General features: G+C 40.4%; 1 pseudogene; it reads right to left on the reverse strand.

The window, feature by feature from the left end:
• Positions 1-2,460: 2,460 nt before the first annotated feature.
• Positions 2,461-7,948, reverse strand: LOC132034906 (small nuclear ribonucleoprotein SmD3b-like; annotated as a pseudogene).
• Between the last annotated feature and the right edge of the window lie 12,697 nt (positions 7,949-20,645).

Consider the following 20,645-nt stretch of genomic DNA (forward strand, 5'->3'; position numbering starts at 1 on the left):
CCCCTCATACATGTCCGATCACCCTAATGTACGCCACAGGTACACCTTTAGCCTCCAAGCAACTCCATAGGATCTCCCTTGGAACTTTGTCGTAAGCCTTTTCTAAGTCGATGAATACCATATGTAAATCTCTCTTCCTCTCCCTATACGCTCCACCGCCCCTACAAGACGGACGGCCTCCGTAGTCGAGCGTCCCGCATAACCAAACCGGTTCTCCGAAATAGATACACCCTCCTCGCCCTCATCTCCACCACCCTTTCCCACACTTTCATAGTATGGCTTAGCAAAACATACTTATAGTCGCAACTCGATATCGCCCTTGTTCTCGTATGAGGATCATTACACTCGACCTCCATTCTTCGGCATCATCGCTGCCGTCTTAAAGATGACATTAAACAATCTAGTCACCCACTCCAAACCCGTCGAGCCCGCAAACTTTCAAAATTCTCCAGAATCTCGCCAGTCCCGTCGCTCTTCCTCGCGCATCCTACGAACAAAGACCCTTAACCTCCTCAACCTTAATAGTCCCGCAATACCCAAAATCGCGACGCCTCCCCGTAAGTTCTAAATCTCCCAACACAATGTCCCCGTCCCTTCTTCATTCAAGAGTTTGTGGAAATATGACCGCCATCTCCGTCTAACGCAGCCTCTTTCTACCAATACTTTGCCATGCTCGTCCCGATGCACTTCACTTGATCCAAATCACGTGCCCTCCTCTCCTTGCCTTGGCCAGCCCGAACAATTTCTTATCCCCGCCTTTTTCCTCTGTTCCGCATAAAGGCGTTCAAAAGTCGCCGTTTTTGCCGTCGAAACTGCCAACTTCGCCTCCTTCCTCGCCATCTTATAAAGTTCTCTATTCGTCCACTTCTCCACCTCATCCTCGTTTTCTATAAACTTCCGCATACGCCACCTTTCGTTTCTTCCACCTTCCTCGCACTCCTCCATTCCACCACCAATCCCCTCGATGCCCACCACGACCACCGTCGAGACCCCAAAGACTTCCCCTAGCTACTACCCTAATGCAACTAGCCGTTCTATCCCACATACTCGGTCGCATCCCCACTACTATCCCACGCCCCCACACCGCAATTTCTCTCCCATCTCCAAGGCACTAGTCATGGTCAAACTCCCCCATCCGATCCTAGGCCGATCACCCACGACCCTCTTCTTTCTCGTCATCTTGATCCCTAAATCCATCACCGCAGCTTATGCTCTGTTGTAAGGTTCGTCGTCGAATGACCTTATAGTTTCGTACGTACCTTGTCATCCTTCCCAAGAGAGCAGAAAGTCTATCCGAGCTTAGCCACCGAACTACTGCTGTGTTACCAAGTGCTCCTCCTTCTTTTGAAAACTCGAATTGGCTATCACCAACCCAAAAGCTCGCGAAATCCAAAAGTGCGACTCCTCCTCCATTCCTCGTCCCCGAAGCCAAACCTCCATGCACATCATCATAACCCCCCGAAATCCCGACGTGCCCATCGAAATCACCTCCCACGAATAGCTTCTCGTGGCGTGGTATGCCTCCCACTACCTCGTCCAAACCTCCCAAAATCGCCTTCTCCTCCTCGCCTAAGCCCGCTCGCGCGCATACGCACTAATGATGTTCAAAGTAAGCCCTTCAACGACCACCTTAATCGACATCATCCTATCACGTCCTCCTAACCTCTACTACCCGATCCCTCAAATCATTATCTACTAAAATGCCTACCCCATTCCTATAGTTCGACCTACCGCAGAACCAAAGCTATACCCGTCTACCTCCTTAGCTTTAGTGGCCTACCCATTTGGTCTTCGAACACAAGTTATATTAATCTTCCTCTTCAAGAATCTTAACTACTCTATAGAAAGGTTATAAGCAATATAAGAGAGAAGAGAGAAGAAAAGAGATCCGACCTAAAAGTGACCGCCGTTACCTCGGTGTTGTTGTGGGTTTTAAAAGGACTCGCATTACTCGGTCGCCGACGTTAATCGTCGAATAAGTGTCTTAATGCTGTAACAAAGGGCGGACCGTACAAAGGACCGTTATGTGAGAGAGAGAGAGCAGATATTTTTTATGTGTGACCGTTATGTGTGAGAGACCGTTATGTGTGAGAGACCGTTCTGTCTGAACAGAATCATGTGTTCAAAATCAGTCCTATCTGCTCTGGCTATGATGAACTAATATAGGCTCCCCCCTCCCTTCCTCTCTCTCTTTGACATTCAATCAAACCAGTAAAACAATCATTTGAAACCATAGGAACTGCAATTTTAGCATAACAGGTGTATAAATTACTACTTTCTTTGTTTAACTAACCATATTTTACTCATGATTTACTACGCACAAGCTAGCTTGAACACATTGTAAAAAAATTACTCATGATATTACAACAACCGCATACGGAGAAAATATAAACCAAGAATATACTCCCGGATGAGGTTATAGCCAATCAACAAGGGACTATTTGCATTAAAAACGCCAGGAAAAAAATCATAACCCATCACTAAACAGAGGCACAGCAAAATACTCCTGGAGCACAAAATGTTGAAAGAGAAACTAGACCAATCCATATTACCATAATCTATAGCAGCCATCCGAAAGTCACTCAATTTTCCAGCTCACTCAAGTCATATCTAGACCAGAAAGTTAAAATTCTACACCTAATGTTCCATACTTCTTAGATTACAAGGGAACAGAAGCTTACTGCCAATACAATGAACTTATGAACTCAAAACCAGACCATATAAAATCCCGCAAGGGGCAATCATCTTCGTACAGGGGGTACAACACCCCGACCAGGTGCTGCTCCACGACCTGCTGCCTGAGCCTGCAAAGGAGCCATTTATAATCAGGTACATTTCATTTCTCACTAAGAGTACAACATTGGCTAGCTAAAACACAACAATTTTTTTTTATGACAACGGAACCCGCGGCCACTACCCTTCAGGTGCGCATAGGGTAAATCCCGCTCCTGTGCAATAGCCCCCAAACCACAGGAGAGAGAATCCGCACTAGGCAAGCCCTGTGCGACGAGCTCGACCCAGAAGGCAAATCTCCTGTTGCCGTAGGCAGGGGGTTTTGAACCTGAGACCTCCATTATGGAAGCCCCATGCTCAACCAATTGAGCCACCACAACAAATTCTTCATGACATCCTTCTAAATTTTTTTTAATAGAGCAATTCTACATAACATCCTCTCCACTCCTTCCCTCCAGCAAAAGAAAAGCCGGATAAATCCCACTTAAGTTCTTGGGAGGATAACAATTCCCAACTCACAACCTAGAGCAACCAGCAAGGGACTTCTAATATAGTTTCGGTGAAATGGCGGGTAGAAGTAAATGTAACAGGAGTTGACAACTTTCTTAAATTGGACGAATCGAGAGATAAAGAAGTTCAACTTTCTCTAAGAAGCAAAACTATGGAACAAAGTAGAAGTCTCTCCCTTCACCGTAAACCCCCACCCCCACCCCCACGTCCGCCCCCCCCCCCCCCCCCAAAAAAAAAAATCTCCCTTTTCTTTGAACCAAACATGGAATTGGCCCCACCATTTTGCAAAATCAAGCAAATTAACTGCATATACCTAAATTCTACGAGAGATAGTATGTGGTTAAGTTTTAGTAGTTGGCCTCGAACAGAAAAAATAAGTAGAAGGGATGCTTCAACACTCACTTTAGCTCGCATTGCCATAGCACGTCCACGTCCAACACCAAGTGATGAGCCTTTTCCCTTCAAAAGTGAAATTAAACATAAGCAAAATACTTGAGGCAAGTAAAGAACAAGAAACAAACAAAGACGGATGCTATAGTAAAGTACCTTAATTCTTGCTTCTAGGCGCTTGAACATAGGAGCATTCTTAAGCATATCTGGAATTATCATGAACCTGGTAGAAATTAAAGTTCAGCTATGATCTTACCAGGAAACAGCCTAAAATCATGCAATAGGAATCTATATTTCTATATACCTGACTTTACTGCCTCTAATAAAAACATGTTCTAGTTGTGACACCCTTCCATCCTGCATTGATCAAAAATTAGAAACTAGGGTCAATATTTAAAAAAAAAAAAAAAAAAAAAAAAATAGAAGGAAGCTCCTATACAGAAACCTACCTTTCTTTTTCCATGAGTAACTGGAGAAAGAACCAAATACTACAGCTTAGAAGGTGAATCAAGCATCCAATACCATGCATGCAGTTATGAATGCAAAACACGACTTCGATGTATTGCTAAATCAGCTTTTACTGGTTTCTTATTTTGTTTTACCAGACCTTCTCAAGTAGCCAGGCATATCAACAACTATCCATTCAGAGTTTCAACTCAAGGATCGCAAAAATCACTCTTTTTCTTTGGCAAAGATTCAGTAATATTTCGATGCTTTATCTGATATATCTTGATGCTTTTTCTTCAATGACTAAAGTTAAAGAAAATATCAAGGACAGGGACAACAGTGTAAAACCTATTTGATTTTGTTTCCCTGTACTGCCAATGCACTGGAGAGTAAGTTGCACCCCACAAGAAATTGGAAGTGAAGAAACAAAAAAAGGGGGAACCTGCGAAACACAAATGGAAAGCGCAACAAAAACATGACAGCAAAATGTCACAAATTCTAAACGTCTTCTTAGCACCGTTACTACCAGGAACACACACTTTTTAAAAAAAACTGTGGTGTCCATGTCAGCTTGCGCACACCTTTACTACCAGAAATACACACTTGATCTAATAGAACATCAGAAAGCCAAATAAATAAGACTAACCTCAGAAGCTAGAAGTTTCATATACGAATAGTTGCTATTTTTGTGGTGTCATTTATGTATTAATTATTTACAGTAGGATCTGGTCGTCCATATTTATAAATGGATATGGTCATAGGGCTTTGCTCTAGTGGTAAGACCGCAACATGCAATGTGTGGGTTAAGGTGCACATCATGTGTTCGAATCCTATTGCAAAACAAAACCCAAGTATTTAAGTGGATAAGGATAGAGGGATGGGCCAATGATCCACCGAATTTCAAACAGTAAACCAATGACCCTCGGGCATTTCTCGATCATAAAATAAATAAATGGATATGGAAGGAGGACAAATTTCTATTAAACGTACCCTTATTGTTTGGGACTACGGCGTACTTATATTATTGTTTGTTGACTTGTTGTAGCCTTGTTGTGTGGTATATGAGACCTTTTTTCCATGAAAATCCATGTTTTTATGGTTGGGATGTGTGCAAATTGGTATTCAAGTCCATGAGTGTGATGCGAAATGATTTGTGTAGCACGTCCTTTAGCCTTCTGGGGTGCAAGTTTGGATAATGACCTTTTAAGACCCATGAAACTAGAAAAGTTGTGGTCATGCAATTTTAGCCATTATTCAGTCAAAGGGTGACCTAATGATTAATGAAACTGAGATGAATCATGGGTTAACCAAGGTTCAAATCTCAACAAAGGGAAATACTTAAGTGATCTGTGCAAACGAAGATAGCAGGTACCTAGTGGGGATTATTAAAAGTGTGCAAGCTCGACCTGACACCACCGTATGAAAAAGAAAATAAAAACCTGCTATTCTAACCCCCCCCCCCCCACAAAAACCCCCAGTTTAAATTAACCTGCTGGACATGGGCAATACAATATTAAATATTGGTAAACAAAAGTTTTCAGTATATTAAAGCCTTCACATACTTGGTTAATTTTTGTAAATTGCAATGGAGTATTTGATAACCTAAAGAAAAAGGTAAAATTAGTAGTGTTTTGTAGACATTTCCTTGTCCTCAGTTATCCTTTGCCAGGAAAAGAGGGAATTGTGGAAAATCTGTTCATTGGTAAAGGAGTCAATCCTGAAAATTCCTGGAAAACAAAGCTGGCAGAGAAAACAAAGCTTGGAAGTTGTTTATTTCTTATAATAGGATCAAGGGCGTAATTATTCATTAATAGGTAGCTAGATACAAACTTAAACCCAACTGGCCTCCCTCTCTCTTCCTCTCTCCACCCCACTCCCTCCCTCTATCTCTTAAAATATCTCAATACGAACCTGAGAATCCAGCATGGGCATCTTTTCCCACCCTGAAAATATGTTTATAAGGCACACTCACAAAATAAAAAGAAATGACATCTTAGCTCTAACTCTATTTACACCTTTTTCCTCGTCATTTGTTTTTCACTGGAATACGGGGGAGATCATCAGTTTACATGGAATTGACAAAAGGAGGAGCACCAGATTATTATCCAAATTTACCTTGAGAAAAGAGCCTGCAAAATCCTAACTACTGTCTACTGGTCTCACCTCCACGGCTCCATCTCTACTTGACATCCGAAGATCCTCATTACTTTAGAAAATCAGACAAGTTTAGCAGATGGTCCTGCCTCTCTGCTTATGTTTGCATATTTAGTTTTCACTTTTCAATCACTTTCACCTGTGATATTGATTATTTCATGTGCCAAATTAATCATTGAAGAAGCCCTGGTAGAATTTTAACTTTTTTAGCTCATTACACAACTTGTCATGATGTTATCCTTGTAAACACATACCAGCATTCTCTTGTTGCTGGTAACCAATAAAATTGCTTAAACGATAAAAACATTTATGCATTGAAGATTTCCGCTTCTGTTTAGCTAATGGAAGATGGTTGGACATCAGCGGGAGAGCTGTTTTCGTTTTCTAATACCAAACAACTTTTCCAACAACTCTATGGAGAAAGTATAAAAAACAATAACTTTCTTGAAGAATGGAAACAGAAAATGTTTCAATAAACCAAACAGGCACTTAGGCCATGTTTGGCTAAAAAAAAAGTCCTTTGTTTTCATAAAATGGAGCTGTTTGGCAGTAAAGACACTTTTGTTTTCAGAAAACACTACATAATCCTTCATTTGAACACAACATAAATTTAGGAGAAAACTGGATATTAACTTGTAACAGAAAACAACAGGACAACAAAGACCAAGAGATTGAAACTAATCCAATTAATGAGAAATATTTCATATAAGTCAATGAGATTCTTTAACTTTGGCCCAGAACCAGAAATACCAGTGGCCCGTGATTGTCCCAGTAACAATAAGGAAGTTGGTCCAATGCTATAAGCCTATAACTACCTCCCACAAAATACTGAACTCGGATCTAGGTTCTCTTACTGAGTTCAGTATTTTTATTAACTGCTCCTACTGTCCAAATATATGATGACTAAGACTGCCAGGGGTTTAAGCATCAAACTTTTTGTGTGAAATTGGATATCACTCTTTCCCTTCCTTAACTAAACATTTACATAGTCAGAGACTACATAATCCATAAAGACATTATAAGACCAAGTGCTTTATTTAAGCAAACATCAAACACAGAATTGAGAAAAATGCTAAACTATAGCAGCATATGACAAATAATCAGGAAAATGCACGTTAAAAAATCATATGTTAGCAGTGTAAGTGATGTTCTCAAGCTAGCTATTCCATTCGTCCTCGCACTCAACTACTTCACTATCCAAAACAATGATAAAGACATAATTTTCCATCTGAATTTGGAATAATTCTTCAATTTTTCTAAAACAAATTTACCTAATTCAAAACTACACAAAGAACACTTTGAATCACATACTTTAGCAGTGTAAGTGATGCTTTCGAGCTGGTTATTCCAGTTGTCCTCGCGCTATACTACTTCACGATCCAAAATAATGATAAACACCTAAAATAAATTTACCTAATACAAAACTACACAAAGATTACTATACGAACTAGGGTTTTAGATTTGAGAAACAGGCAAACAAAGCATTAACAAGAAAGATCAACTAAAACAGGAAATCAAACGAAAATATACTAAACCCATACTTTAGCAGTGTAAGTAATGCTTTCAAGCTGGCAATTCCAGTTATCCTCACACTCCACCATACTTCCTCTGTAAACTTCACCGCTCTTCATCTCTACAGTCACTATATGCCCTGTTGCTTCGTAGAAGTTTCCACCGGTATGCCCAAACTACGACTCATTGCTAGGTAATGCGACTCTGGCTAGATTGTAGTTTGCAGCTTCGGTGAATTGTGGAGTCTGTAAACGTATTATTGGGAAATCAAACAAGACGAGTGCCGCGAACTTAATACAACTTAGGGCTAATTCTTTCAGTGTCTCTGCCGATGGATCGAGTTTGATCTAACGGTTCATGTTTCTTGTGTAGGTTTTTTCTTTTCTCTTCTTTATATTTTCTTTTTTTTTTTTTTGGTTATTTTTGTCTTCTATTTGGAGGCTTTTTATTTTCGAGAAAGGGTAAAAATGTAAGTCTCATAATAATTAGTAAAAAGTGCGCCGATGAAGATTAGAAATAACGTTTCCGTGTGCTGAAGGGTCTACAAACTAGTAAACCCTCCTGTTCAAAATTGGGTAAAGTACGTATATATACATATTAAGGAAAAATATTTATGAAACGTGATCATAGTTTTCTATTTACAAAATATAACATTACAAATCATATACAAAAAATACTTTTTTTTCTAAAAAGTTATTTTTTATTTTTTTAAAAAGATTATTTTTATTTTTTTAAATTATTTTTATTTTTTAAAAAAATTATTTTTTATTTTTTAAAAAAATCATTTTTTTGGCTCAAAATTTACGGTGTGAAAAGGGCATGAAATGTGTATATCTTATTCAACGCTCAAAAGTTCATATTAGGTTTCTAGAAAATTAATGTACAACTACAACAACATTGTAACAACTTTCATACAATATTCAAGGCTTAAAGCTTTCGCTCACAATTTTGTTATGAAACTATATTTAAAATTTCGCTCACATACACACTTCATACGTTTTCACACAAAAAATTTTGAGCTAATGTTTTAAGCTATTGAGCAAAAAAAAAAAATTAAATTTAAAAAAAATTAAAAAAATATTCTTTGAAAAAAATTATTTTTAAAAAAAAATATTTTTTTTGTAAAAAAAAAATTCTGAAAAAAAATAAAAAAAGAAAAAATATATGAAAATCCGTCATGTTTCGTAAAATATCATTATATTTTGGAAATACGAAAAACTATCTATATATTTTATAACACAGAGGCTTAAGTAGGTACCCTATGTCATTTTCCCTTCAAAATAAGTGTATACTTAGCCTTTTTCACACCTCTTAAGAAAAACAATAACTTTTTGTAACAACCCTCCTGGTCGTTAAGGAAAATCTAGGATCACCCTACCAAATAGAATCCTTCCAAGGGTAGAACAAGCTAATAGAAACTCAAGTGTAAAAGTCTAAGAACTGAAAAATTGGCTTGTTGTAATTATTGTTTGGCTGTGTTGAGTCCGTTTGGGGCTGACGTAGGAAATTAGACCTCTATTGGGAATTCCGAGGCCACGAGTGAGTCTGTATGGTGTTTTTACATTAATGTGTATGTTTTGTTTGTGTTTGTGAGGCCTCGGATGAAGTGCTGGGTGGTAGAGTGAAAAACTGTGGAAATTAGCGAGTCTACTAGCTCAGTGGTACCGCTGCGGCGGACAAAGTACTGTTGCGGCGGGACCGCTGTAGCGGCGGACCTCTCGTCGCCGCGGTCAGACAGGAAATTGGGGTGTCCGCTATGGCGGGCACTGGACCGCTGTAGCGCTTGTGCTGTAGCGGAACTAGGCTCGTCACAACAGAGGGAAACATTCTGTTAGGTCCACTACAGCGGGCACTTGCCCGCTCTAGCGAGACCGCTCCAGCGGCATAATGATTGTCGCAGCGGTCGATGGGGACAGAATCCCGGGTTTTAAACACTTAATTCCGAATTCTTTATTCATAAAACTCCAAAACAGTTTCCAAGGAGTACTTAGGGTGAAATTCTAAAGCTAGGGCAAGAATATTCTCGAGAGGTAAGTCTCAACCATTCCTTCCTTCATTGCGCTTTCATCTCTAAGATTGTCATCGTTCTAATAGGTCTACAATGGTGAATTGAGAATAGTAACCCTAGAACTTAATAGACCTTCAATAGTTGGTGGGTTATGAGTATTATTATGTGATTATCATCTAAAGGTTTGGGTTATCACTTTCTAATCAAGAATTGAACCATTAGAGGCATGAACTGAGTGATTTGAGACTTAGGGTTTCATAAAAATGGTAGCTTGACCATAGAAACTGCTTGTAAGAGATAACCTGGTTGAATAACCTTATGAATCGATAGTTTATGGTTGCTAAGGCCAATGTTAGGATGATTTACACCTAGTAATCATTCACCCATGGAAAAGGGGTAAGGTGCCTAGGTGTTCATTGTATTGATATTGTTGACTAGAGTGTTTGTGACTTATTTAGCATCTTAATTGCTAGACTTTGAGCGTTCCGAGGCATTACGAAAGGGAAAGGCTATAGCGAAGTGATTCGCATTGTTCCAGCTCAGCAGTTGAGGTAGGTTACGGTCTACTTGAGTTAGACTTTAATTAGTTGATTGTATGTGTTATGAGATTGATAAGAGAAAGCATGTATAGTCTTCAGGCATAATGTGTGGTTGGAATTCCGATATGTTATTGATTGAGTGATGATGTGGGCTTAATGCCATTATTCGATATGTGTGATCTATATTTTGATGACAATTGTGGTGAGAAGTTAATATGATCTTCTTGATGAAATTGAGATACTACTTGATAATCGATCATTGAAAGTGATGTGACAATATATATATCGAAAAGGCACATTTGATCGGGGCGGGATGTGGCCTAGATATGAAAAGGAACATTTGACAGGGGTGAGGATGTGGCCTAGCTGTGAGCTCGTTGTCCTAGATTCGTTCTGTAACGAGGGGTACATAGACACCATGAGTCCCCTGCAGGTCATGACTATTGGGAAAAGACACCAATTATCATGTATGTACATGAGTGATCAATGGCTGAGTAAGTGAGAATGTTATTGGGAGGTTTATTCCATTGCTTGTTCCGTTGACTTAGTTGTTAATATCATTGGTTGACCTGATTTGCTAATTCCATTGATTTACTTGGTGTTGGCTATTTGATTATGTGATGTTGACTGTTTGTCTATTTTATTGATTTTATGATTCATGCATGATACTAATCTTTGTCGGCCTTATGATATCTACTAGTACATAGTGTTTGTACGATACCACCCCGTTTCGCATTCTTTTGAGTGCGTATCGCGATCCAGGATCTGCTACCCGACCTCACATTTAGCGTTGAGGCCATTTATGCCGACGTATGAGAGTGAGCTTATCCATGTCAGGCCGTCCGAAGATCTTCCTTATCTAATGTCTATTTCCATTTCAGACATTGATGTTTATTTATTTCTGACAGTATACCTTCCTTAGACATGTTTTGGATTAGAGTCCTTGTACAGTGACTTTCGAATTTTTAGGCTGTAATAGTTAGGACTTCCGCATTTACATTATTGTTTTATTGGCATGACTACTTTTGATTAATCTTGTGTTTAAATTGTTATGAACTGATGGAATTGGTTAAATAAAAATGGACTTTGAAGGAGTAGATGGTTAGGTGTATTGGTTCGCCCACTAGGAGTTAGTGTGGGTGCCAGTCATGGCGGATTGTGTCGTGACAAAGTTGGTATCAGAGCCTTAGATTCATCGATCTCGTCGTACAAGGACAAGACTAGTAGAGTCTTGCGGATCAGTATGGAGACGTCTGTACTTATCTTCGGGAGGCTACCAGACACTAGGAAAATTCCCTTTTTCTTTCTTTCCTTCGTGCTAACGATTCCAATTGGTATCACGGGTGATTGAGGTGGTGTACGCCCCATCGCTTCGTTCTCGCGAGATGGCGAGAACATGCGCGCGGCCGACGGAGGTAGAGGTGGAGGTAGAGGGGAGCGGAGTAGAGGGGCCGGTTGGGGGCGGAGTCCCGGCGGGCGACCGTGCCTCGGTGGCTCCCGATGAGGTCGCGGGAGATGCGGCCCGCCGGCTCGGCCCCGGGCGGTGCCCGGCTCACGCCGGGGGCGCGGCTACTCCGGTTACCGAATGCGATGGCTCGAGTCTTTGAACTAGTTACATGGGTTGGCCCGGGGGACGATCTACCGTGGTTCTGCGGTAGAGGTGCGAGGATAGCGACCCAATTCGGATAGAGTTCGGGCTCGGGAGTTCGGCATGCGCGAGCGGTGGCTCGCTTGGATGAAGTTCGGGTTTTGAGGCATTTTCGAGGGCCGGTTACGGGCGGTGATGGCCAGGAGGAGCATGATTTATTTTGGAGGTTCACTAAGATGAAGCCTCCGATTTTCTAGGGCACAGAGTTGGAGGATGCGTACGAGTTCATCATAGATTGTCATGAGAGGCTCTATGAGATGGGGTCGGTGGACAAGTATGGTGTTGAATTTGTGACTTTTCAGTTCTTGGGTGATGCCAAGTTGTGGTGGAGGGCATATGTGGAGTGCAGGACAGCTGGGTCACCTCCGTTGACTTGGGTTCAGTTCTATTCAGTGTTTCTAGAGAAGTATGTCTCGCGTACTCTGAGGGACATGACGAAGGATGAGTTTGCTAATATTGATCAAAGGAACTCATCTGTTGTTGTTTATGGGTCCCGTTTTCACTCTTTGTACCGATATGCTCTTCAGTTGCTGCTCACTAAGGAGGAAAGGATCCGGCATTTTGTGAAAGGATTGAACACTGGACTTCAGCTATCAGCTCTTCAGCTTGTAGCCACTGGGGCTTCATTTCAGGAGATAGTGAAGCATGTCCATGTTGTCGAGGATTAGGCGGAGGGGTTACGCAAGCGAGCAAGAGAAGAGGCCCAAAAGGGGTGGAAGTTTTCGTGGTGACTCTTTCTCTAGGGTCGAGTTCTCGGGTGTATTCGGGGCGTCCGGATTCAATCCCGCTATGCGGTGTCTGTGGGGGCCCACGGGGCCAATTATCATTCTTCGGGTCGGCGATGGGGCTACACCGCTTCATCAGCTTTGGTTCAGCGACCTACGCTGGACCGTTCGTGCTTCGAGTGTGGTGAACTAGGGCATATTAAGAGGTTTTGCCCCAGACTCAGACAAGGGTGGTCAAGGGAATTGGAGTCAAAACCCAGAAAATCTGGTTTCAACTATTGCTGGTGTCCTTCTTTGCGATCACGAAGAAAGCATCGCGGTGGTGAGCCTGATGGAAACAACCCCTCGCAATCACGTGGTAAGGTCTCGCGATCACATGGATGCATGTGTGAAAGTGGGTCAGTCGCGGTGCTTAGCGATCGCGAAGGTGTCAACCCGATCGGGTAGCTTTCACTCTTTGTAATCGCGTGGTGATCGACGAAAATAAGGCCATCGAAGGATAGATACCGACCCTATGCTTAATCGGAGAAGTCCAGCTTTAGATCGGATAGGGGAATAAACGGCCCCAGTCATCATTCGAGTAGGGGTGATCGACGAGTTGAACGCGAATCAAGCAGTCGAGGTTCTTGTTTAGAAGTGATACCGTTGGTGGGTCAGCCAACAATGGGGACAGCCCGAGGTTATCAAAGTACAATTTCAATATTAACACCACAGATCTTGTCTTGGCCATTGGCCATATCAAGGATGCCAGGTGGCCGAGACCATTAAGATCTGATCCAGCTCAAAGAGATCCAAGCGTAATGTGTGAGTATTGGAACTCATGGTCATAGGACCGAGGACTGTCGCTAATTGAGAGAAGAGGTGGCTCGGTTGTAGAAAAACGGTCACCTTTGCAAATTCATGCGTGACCGAGCCAAAGGACACTACAAAGGCAGAGAAAATCACAAACAGGCCGAGCCCATGGAGCCACAACACGTGATCAATATGATAATCGGAGGAACGGAAGCACCACGAGGTCCGATGATGAAAAGGACAAAGGTTTCAGTTGTTCGAGAGAAGCGGACTAGGGATTATGTACCCGAAGGATCTATTTTCTTCAACGATGAGGATGCAGAAGGCATTATTCAACCACACAATGATGTGTTGATAATTTCTATCCATTTTTTTAAATCTCAAGTTAAACGTGGTTCGGCCAATATTATCTGATAGAGAGTGGTAGAACAACTGGGGCTGGTGGACCAAATTGTGTCGGTAGCTCGGGTTCTCAGCGGATTCAAATGGCAAGCGAAAATACTAAGGGAGAAATCTCTTTGCCGGTCAAAATCGCAGGGTCTATTCAGCAAATGGTGTTCTATGTCATCGAGGGTGAGATGAAGTATAATGCATTGCTCGGCAGACCATGGATTCATAGCATGAGAGCAGTACCCTCGACATTGCATCAAATGTTAAAATTTTCTACCTCGGAAGGGATAAAAACGGTCTGTGGTGAACAACCCGCATTGAGGGAGGTGTTCGCGATCGAAGAAGCACCCCTCACTCAGAATGAACCGGTTTAAAAAGTTGTTGAATCAACCAAAGGCAAAGATACTAAATTGCAATTAAAGAATGGCGACGCGGTCTGCTCGGGGTGAAGAAAAGGAAGAGATGAGCCCAAACTTCGAAGAAGATGATTTTGGTGTGCCCAGATCGTTCGTGTTACCAGATGATTCGGACGCAACCACGTCTACCATAGAGGAGCTGGAGCAGATTATCTTGTTTGGCACTTGCCTAACAGAAAGGTATAACTGGGCACGGGGTTAACCTCGGAGCTCAGTCGTAAATTAATTAAATTTCTTCAAGCTAACGTCGGTTGTTTTGCATGGTCCCATTTAGACATGACAGGTGTGCCACCGGAAGTAACGGCGCATAAGTTAAGCCTCGATAAAAAAATTCCCCAGTGAAGCAGAAAAGGAGACCGATGGCCGAAGTAAAGCATGCCTTCGTCAAAGAAGACGTAACGAAGCTTTTGAAAATAGGTTCCATCCGGGAGGTTAAATACCCGGACTGGTTAGCTAATGTCGTTGTCGTGCCGAAGAAAGGTAATAAATTTAGAATGTGTATTGATTATAAGGACTTGAACAAAGCGTGCCTGAATGATTCATTTACTATGCCTCACATTGATCGAATGATTGATGCGACGGCCGAACATGAGATGTTAAGTTTTCTTGATGCCTACTCCGGGTACAATCAAATTCGGATGGACCCAGAGGATCAAGAGAAAACTTCTTATATAACCCGATACGGGACTTATTACTAGAATGTAATGCCATTCGGATTAAAAAAATGCCGGTGCAACTTACCAACGCCTAGTTAACCGAATGTTCGAAGAACAGATCAGTAAAATAATGGAGGTTTATATTGATAACATGCTAGTTAAGTCCCTGGAAACAGAGGACCATTTAAAGCATTTACAAGAAACCTTCAACATACTTCGCGAATACAACATGAAGCTGAACCCGGAGAAGTGTGCCTTCGGGGTTAGATCGGGTAAGTTCTTGGGCTTTATGGTGTCGAACCGAGGAATAAAAATCAACTCGGACAAAATTAAGGCCATTGAAGACATCGAAGTGGTTAACAACGTAAAAGCAGTACAAAGGTTGACCGGAAGAATAACGGCTCTGAGCCGGTTCATTTCAAGGTCCTCGGATAAAAGTCACCGTTTCTTTTCATTACTACGGAAGAAGAATGACTTCGTGTGGACACCGAAATGTCAAAGAGCTTTGGAAGACTTGAAACAGTACCTGTCGAGCCCACCTTTGCTGCACACACCGAAGGTAGATGAACAACTGTTCTTATATCTAGCAGTATCCGAGGTTGCGGTAAGTGGCGTTTTGGTCCGAGAAGAAGAAGGTACGCAATTCCCTATCTATTATGTGAGTAGAACATTAGGGGATGCAGAGACTCGTTATCCTCACCTCGTAAAATTAGCATTAGCCTTGATAAGTGCTTCTAGGAAACTGAAACCTTATTTCCAATGCCACCCCATATGTGTAGTGACCACTTACCCGTTAAAAAAGATTATGCATAAACCGGCATTGTCAAGTAGATTGACGAAGTGGGCCGTAGAAATAATCGGTTATGACTTTGAGTAAAAACCTAGAACTACTATAAAATCTTAAATTCTGGCCGACTTTTTGGCGGACTTTACACCTGTAATAGTTCTCGAGGTAGAAAAAGAGCTTTTGCTAACCTCGGGTCCTGTACACGGATGGAGAATCGAACGTGAAAGGGTCCGATTTGGGAATTGTTCTTAAGGCCCCCACAGGTGATATTATTCAACAATTTATCAGGACTTTAAAATTGACTGACAATGAAGCCGAGTATAAGGCTATGATTGCAGGTTTGGAATTAGCTCGAAGCTTAGGGGCTGAAGTCATCAAAGCAAAGTGCGAGTCCCTTCTAGACGTGAATCAAGTCAATGGTGCTTTTGAGGTCAAAGATGAGTGAATGCGAAAATACTTGAAAAAAATTCAAGTAATCTTACACCGGTTCAAAGAATGGACTATGCAAAGATGTACCGAGGGAACAGAACAATGAAGCAGATGCATTGGCCAACTTAGGTTCGTCAGTTGGAAGGGAGGAATTCAATTCTGGCACGGTCATTCAGTTGATGAATTCGGCAGTGGAAAAAGGCCACGCTGTCATAAATATAGTGAGCCTGACATGGGATTGGCGCAATAAATACATAGACTACCTATGAGAAGGAAAGCTCCCAATAGACCCTAAGGAATCGAGGTCCCTTCGAACCAAAGCTACAAGATTATGCTTGGTCAATGACCATTTGTATCGCCGATCTTTCTACGGACCTTTGGCTAAATGCTTGGGGCCCGGAGAAACGGATTATATGATGTGGGAAGTCCACGAAGGGACCTGTGGTAATCATTCAGAAGCCAAATCTTTAATCCGAAAGATAATCAGTGCAGGGTATTACTGGAATCAGACGGAGGAAGATGCAAAAATTTTTGTCCGAAATGTGATGGATGCCAAAGGCACGCACCGATAATACACTAGTCGGGGGAGTTGCTTCATCCGGTCCTATCCCCTTGGCCATTCATGAAATTGGGGATGGACATTGTCGATCCTTTTCCATGGGCTCCAGGTAAGGCTCGGTTCATTTTGTTTATGACTAACTATTTTTCCAAATGGGTTGAAGCGCAGGCTTTTGAGAAAGTCAGAGAGAAGGAGTGTAGCGGGTCATATTTTTTTCAATTCGTATTTGCACTTGCCTCATTAAAAAGGAAAGTGTCCTGGGAAAGTACGGTTGTCAATCGTACCGGAAAAAAGAAAAAAATATACTTCTACGTGGATAGTGCTCTATGGACATCGTTTTAGAGTCTCCACCTAACTTATAGGTAAGTTTGGAAAATCAGTTCGAAAGGGTTCATTTAAAACGGCTAAGTTTTTAAAAGAAACCAATCTATACCAAAGTTTGGGTAAGGGTTCTGGTGATCCCCCGGACAAGGCGTTGGGCACCCCGGTATTAAGGATCCGTAAAACACGATTGACCTACGGGTTATAACAGTATGCCTTGTAGATATAAGTTATTTTTGATAAAAACAGCTTTTATTTATATTTCCGCAAATCAAGGTTGGTCATTTATGCAAGAAATACTCATTTTTCAAGAAATAAAAATGGTAAAGTTTTGCCCAAAATTGGGCGTTTTTGGGTTTCGGACTAGAACACCTAGGTTAAAACCCAAAGGCATTAACCTAAGTAGAACACTACGTAAACCCACCCAAGTTTAGAAAAAGGTTTTTAGTTTCAAGTTTTATAAAATCGTTTTTGGCATACTATTATTATTCATATTTTATATTTTTAGCCAATTTTAGTCCAAAATAGTCCAAGTTATTAAGATGGTCAAAACAGTTCATAAAGTCTTTAAATCAGTCCATATAGTTCACAAGTTCATATCAATCCACAAGTTTCAAAAATGTTCAAATTAGTCCCATAATTTATGAAATTGATCATTTTTAGTCCAAATTATACTAAATCAGTCCTTTTAAAATCACAACTTATATTAAAATTTCCAAAACCGGTTTTGTAGAGTTTTAAAATCTAATTTTGGGATATTCTTTAAGGGTTCCAATTTATAAACAAATACCAAATAAGAATTTAAAGGCATAAGTAATAAAGAGATGGGAAATTGGGCCGACCAAGCCCAAATAGAGATGTTATGCAATGGGGTAACTTCAGGTCCAAAATTACGTACGCTCCACGTATGCTCCAAGAGAAAGGTTGACTCGATGTAGATACGTTAGTGGGCCCCGTTGGGGACCACCAATGGGTTTGGGTGGACAAAAATGCAAACGAGTAAACATGACATTAGAACACATTCATAATTTAAGCTAAGTGCAAAATTAAAAGCCTACATAAGTATTACGTAGCCAAAAAATGAATTACAACATTTTTATTGGGCCAAGCCCATATGAAATGAACCGTAATAGCGGCTATCTCCAATAAGGAGGGCCCAAAAACAATAGGCCCAGAACACAAGTAAGTCATTTTTCTTCCAATTTTTCTAAGTGTCAGGCCATGGTATACATGATATACTGCTGATATACTTCTAAAAATAGAGAGCAAAACCCATAGGAAGGCATACCCTCTATACACCTTAGTATACCATATATACTCAACTGATATTAACCCTTAAACATCTCACAGAAAACCCTTCAAATACTCCCAATAGTCCCTCAGTTTCAACTCATGTTTTAACTATTAAGTAAGGCCATGCAAGCAAGCATAGTTTCAGGACTAGTTAAGAACACAGAACAAGGGTATACAGAGTCACTTAGCAAGCAACAAAAAGAAGAAAACCAAGCAGTTTCAAGTAATGCTAGGGCAAGTAATGCGAAAGCAGCAAGTGTCATAACTATGGCAAAACAGCAATGGCATACCCAAGAGGGTGTGACAAGTTTTAGGATGGTTAAACAAGCAACAACAGCAAATGGGAGTAAGGAAAACCAAAGCAATGCAAAATTAAGAGTGAAGCAAAAAAACCAAGGCAAAGTCATAGTCACCCTACTTAAAATCCTAGTTGTTTTTAGGAAAATTAGTGGTTAATAAGGCAGGGTGATACATTATCTAGTCAAGATTTCATTTTTTAGGCCGAAGAACAAATCAAGGCACAAATCTGATTCTGCAGTAGATGTCACAAGTTCTATCAATCCTAAGAGGGCGAGCTCAATCATAACCAAATCTCGTGAACTTAGCATGTAGTCAACAATACGGCCCGAAACAATATCACCTTGCTTATAGTAGGCAGATAACTAAAGACAATGCGCAAAAAATGGCCAAATGCCCAAGTGGTAATCAAAGAAGGTGCAGGCTAATCTTTTAGGTTCTGTTTTTGGCCTATCAAGACATAGTATGGTTCAAACAATGCAATGAATAGAGCATGCAAGCTCCAATGTCAATCATACAAACAAAAAAAAAAAAAAAAAAAAAAGGGCTAAAAAAGAAGGCAGGTTGCAGCAAGATCACAAACAATCACTATAGCCCCAAAGACACTAGCCTAGTTTTCTATTTTTTTAGTTTTTTAAACAAGAAAACAGGTTCTCTCCCTTCCCATTACTCCTTTCCTATCACAGTTCCCAAAACAAGTGGTTAACATAATCGCAATACTAGATATAACTCAAATTATTCCCTAAAATAGCAAGACAAGTTATAAACCCATCAAATTCTAATTTTTAGATGGATTTTCAGTTTTAGAGGCTTCAAGTCATACTTAGCAATCTCAGAGTACACCTAGCAAACTAAGAGGTTCGTTTTTTGCTTAACACAGAGCTTTAGCAAGATTCAGAGGTTATAAATGTATATAAGTGGGACAAGGCAGTCATAAGAACATACAGGTCCCTTTTATAGCCTTTAATAATCATTTAGTCAAAATGTAGGAAGTTCAGATGTTCAAGTTTAGAAAATTTATAGATTTGCAGATATTTGAGAACCATTTCTTGCAAATTTTGAAAAGAATCAAGTCTTTAAAGGATAAAAACAAGCTTAGACACAGATAACACAAGAATATAAAGATTCAAATACTCTCTAATCCAACTCCATGTGAAAAATATACAGAAACAAACAACACATTCCAGTTTTGCAGTTATTTTTTAGCTCAAAATTTATTCAAGAGGACTATATAAGGTCACGACATGTAAAGATCCCTTGAAGACTCTAAAAATATGCACAAACAAGCTAACCAAAAGAAAAAATATAGACTCAGGCTCCATACTTAAACCAATTTTGATTTGAAGGTTATTTAATCATTTCAAAAGATGTTGACATCATTTGGACTTGATTTCAACTATTAACCATAAGCACAAGAACACAGTCTCATTTTAAGTTTTCAACACGCGATTTTGGACAAAGAACATCTGACAACCATCCATAAACCAAACATAATGCCTATACTTTGTTTAAAGATCATTATGCCTTAGATTAATGACCTAATTTGAACTTAAAACAACTCGACACGGATCAAAGAACACGAGGATCCTTAGACGATGGCGAGTTTAAACAACACAAAAAATGGGAAAAGTGCCTCGAACCTCAACCATGCCAATAGAATAATAACCAATGATCAAACAAACAAATCTACTTCATTTTGGACCTTGTTTGACCTTGATACCTTCTAGTTAATACTTAAACAAACCTTTAACCTTCATCATTTTAGCATTATAACACAGTAACTTAATAAACTCAATAAAACAGTAACTAAGCAGCTTTTAAACAAACATAAATAACATTAAAACATAGAAGTAAGCTAGACTCTATGGAACAATAAATTAAACAACATTAAACAAACATAAAACAAGTTAATGCATATAAAAAAGCTAGAAACAGGAATGAAATAAGCTAGAAAAAGATATTACCTTTTTATGGGGAACCCGGGAAGGGGAAAATGGGGGTTGGGTCACAAACTTCACCCCAAACCAAACACCCTTTTC

This window comes from Lycium ferocissimum, chromosome 2 (assembly GCF_029784015.1).
Source record: "Lycium ferocissimum isolate CSIRO_LF1 chromosome 2, AGI_CSIRO_Lferr_CH_V1, whole genome shotgun sequence".
NCBI classification, from domain to species: Eukaryota; Viridiplantae; Streptophyta; class Magnoliopsida; order Solanales; family Solanaceae; genus Lycium; species Lycium ferocissimum.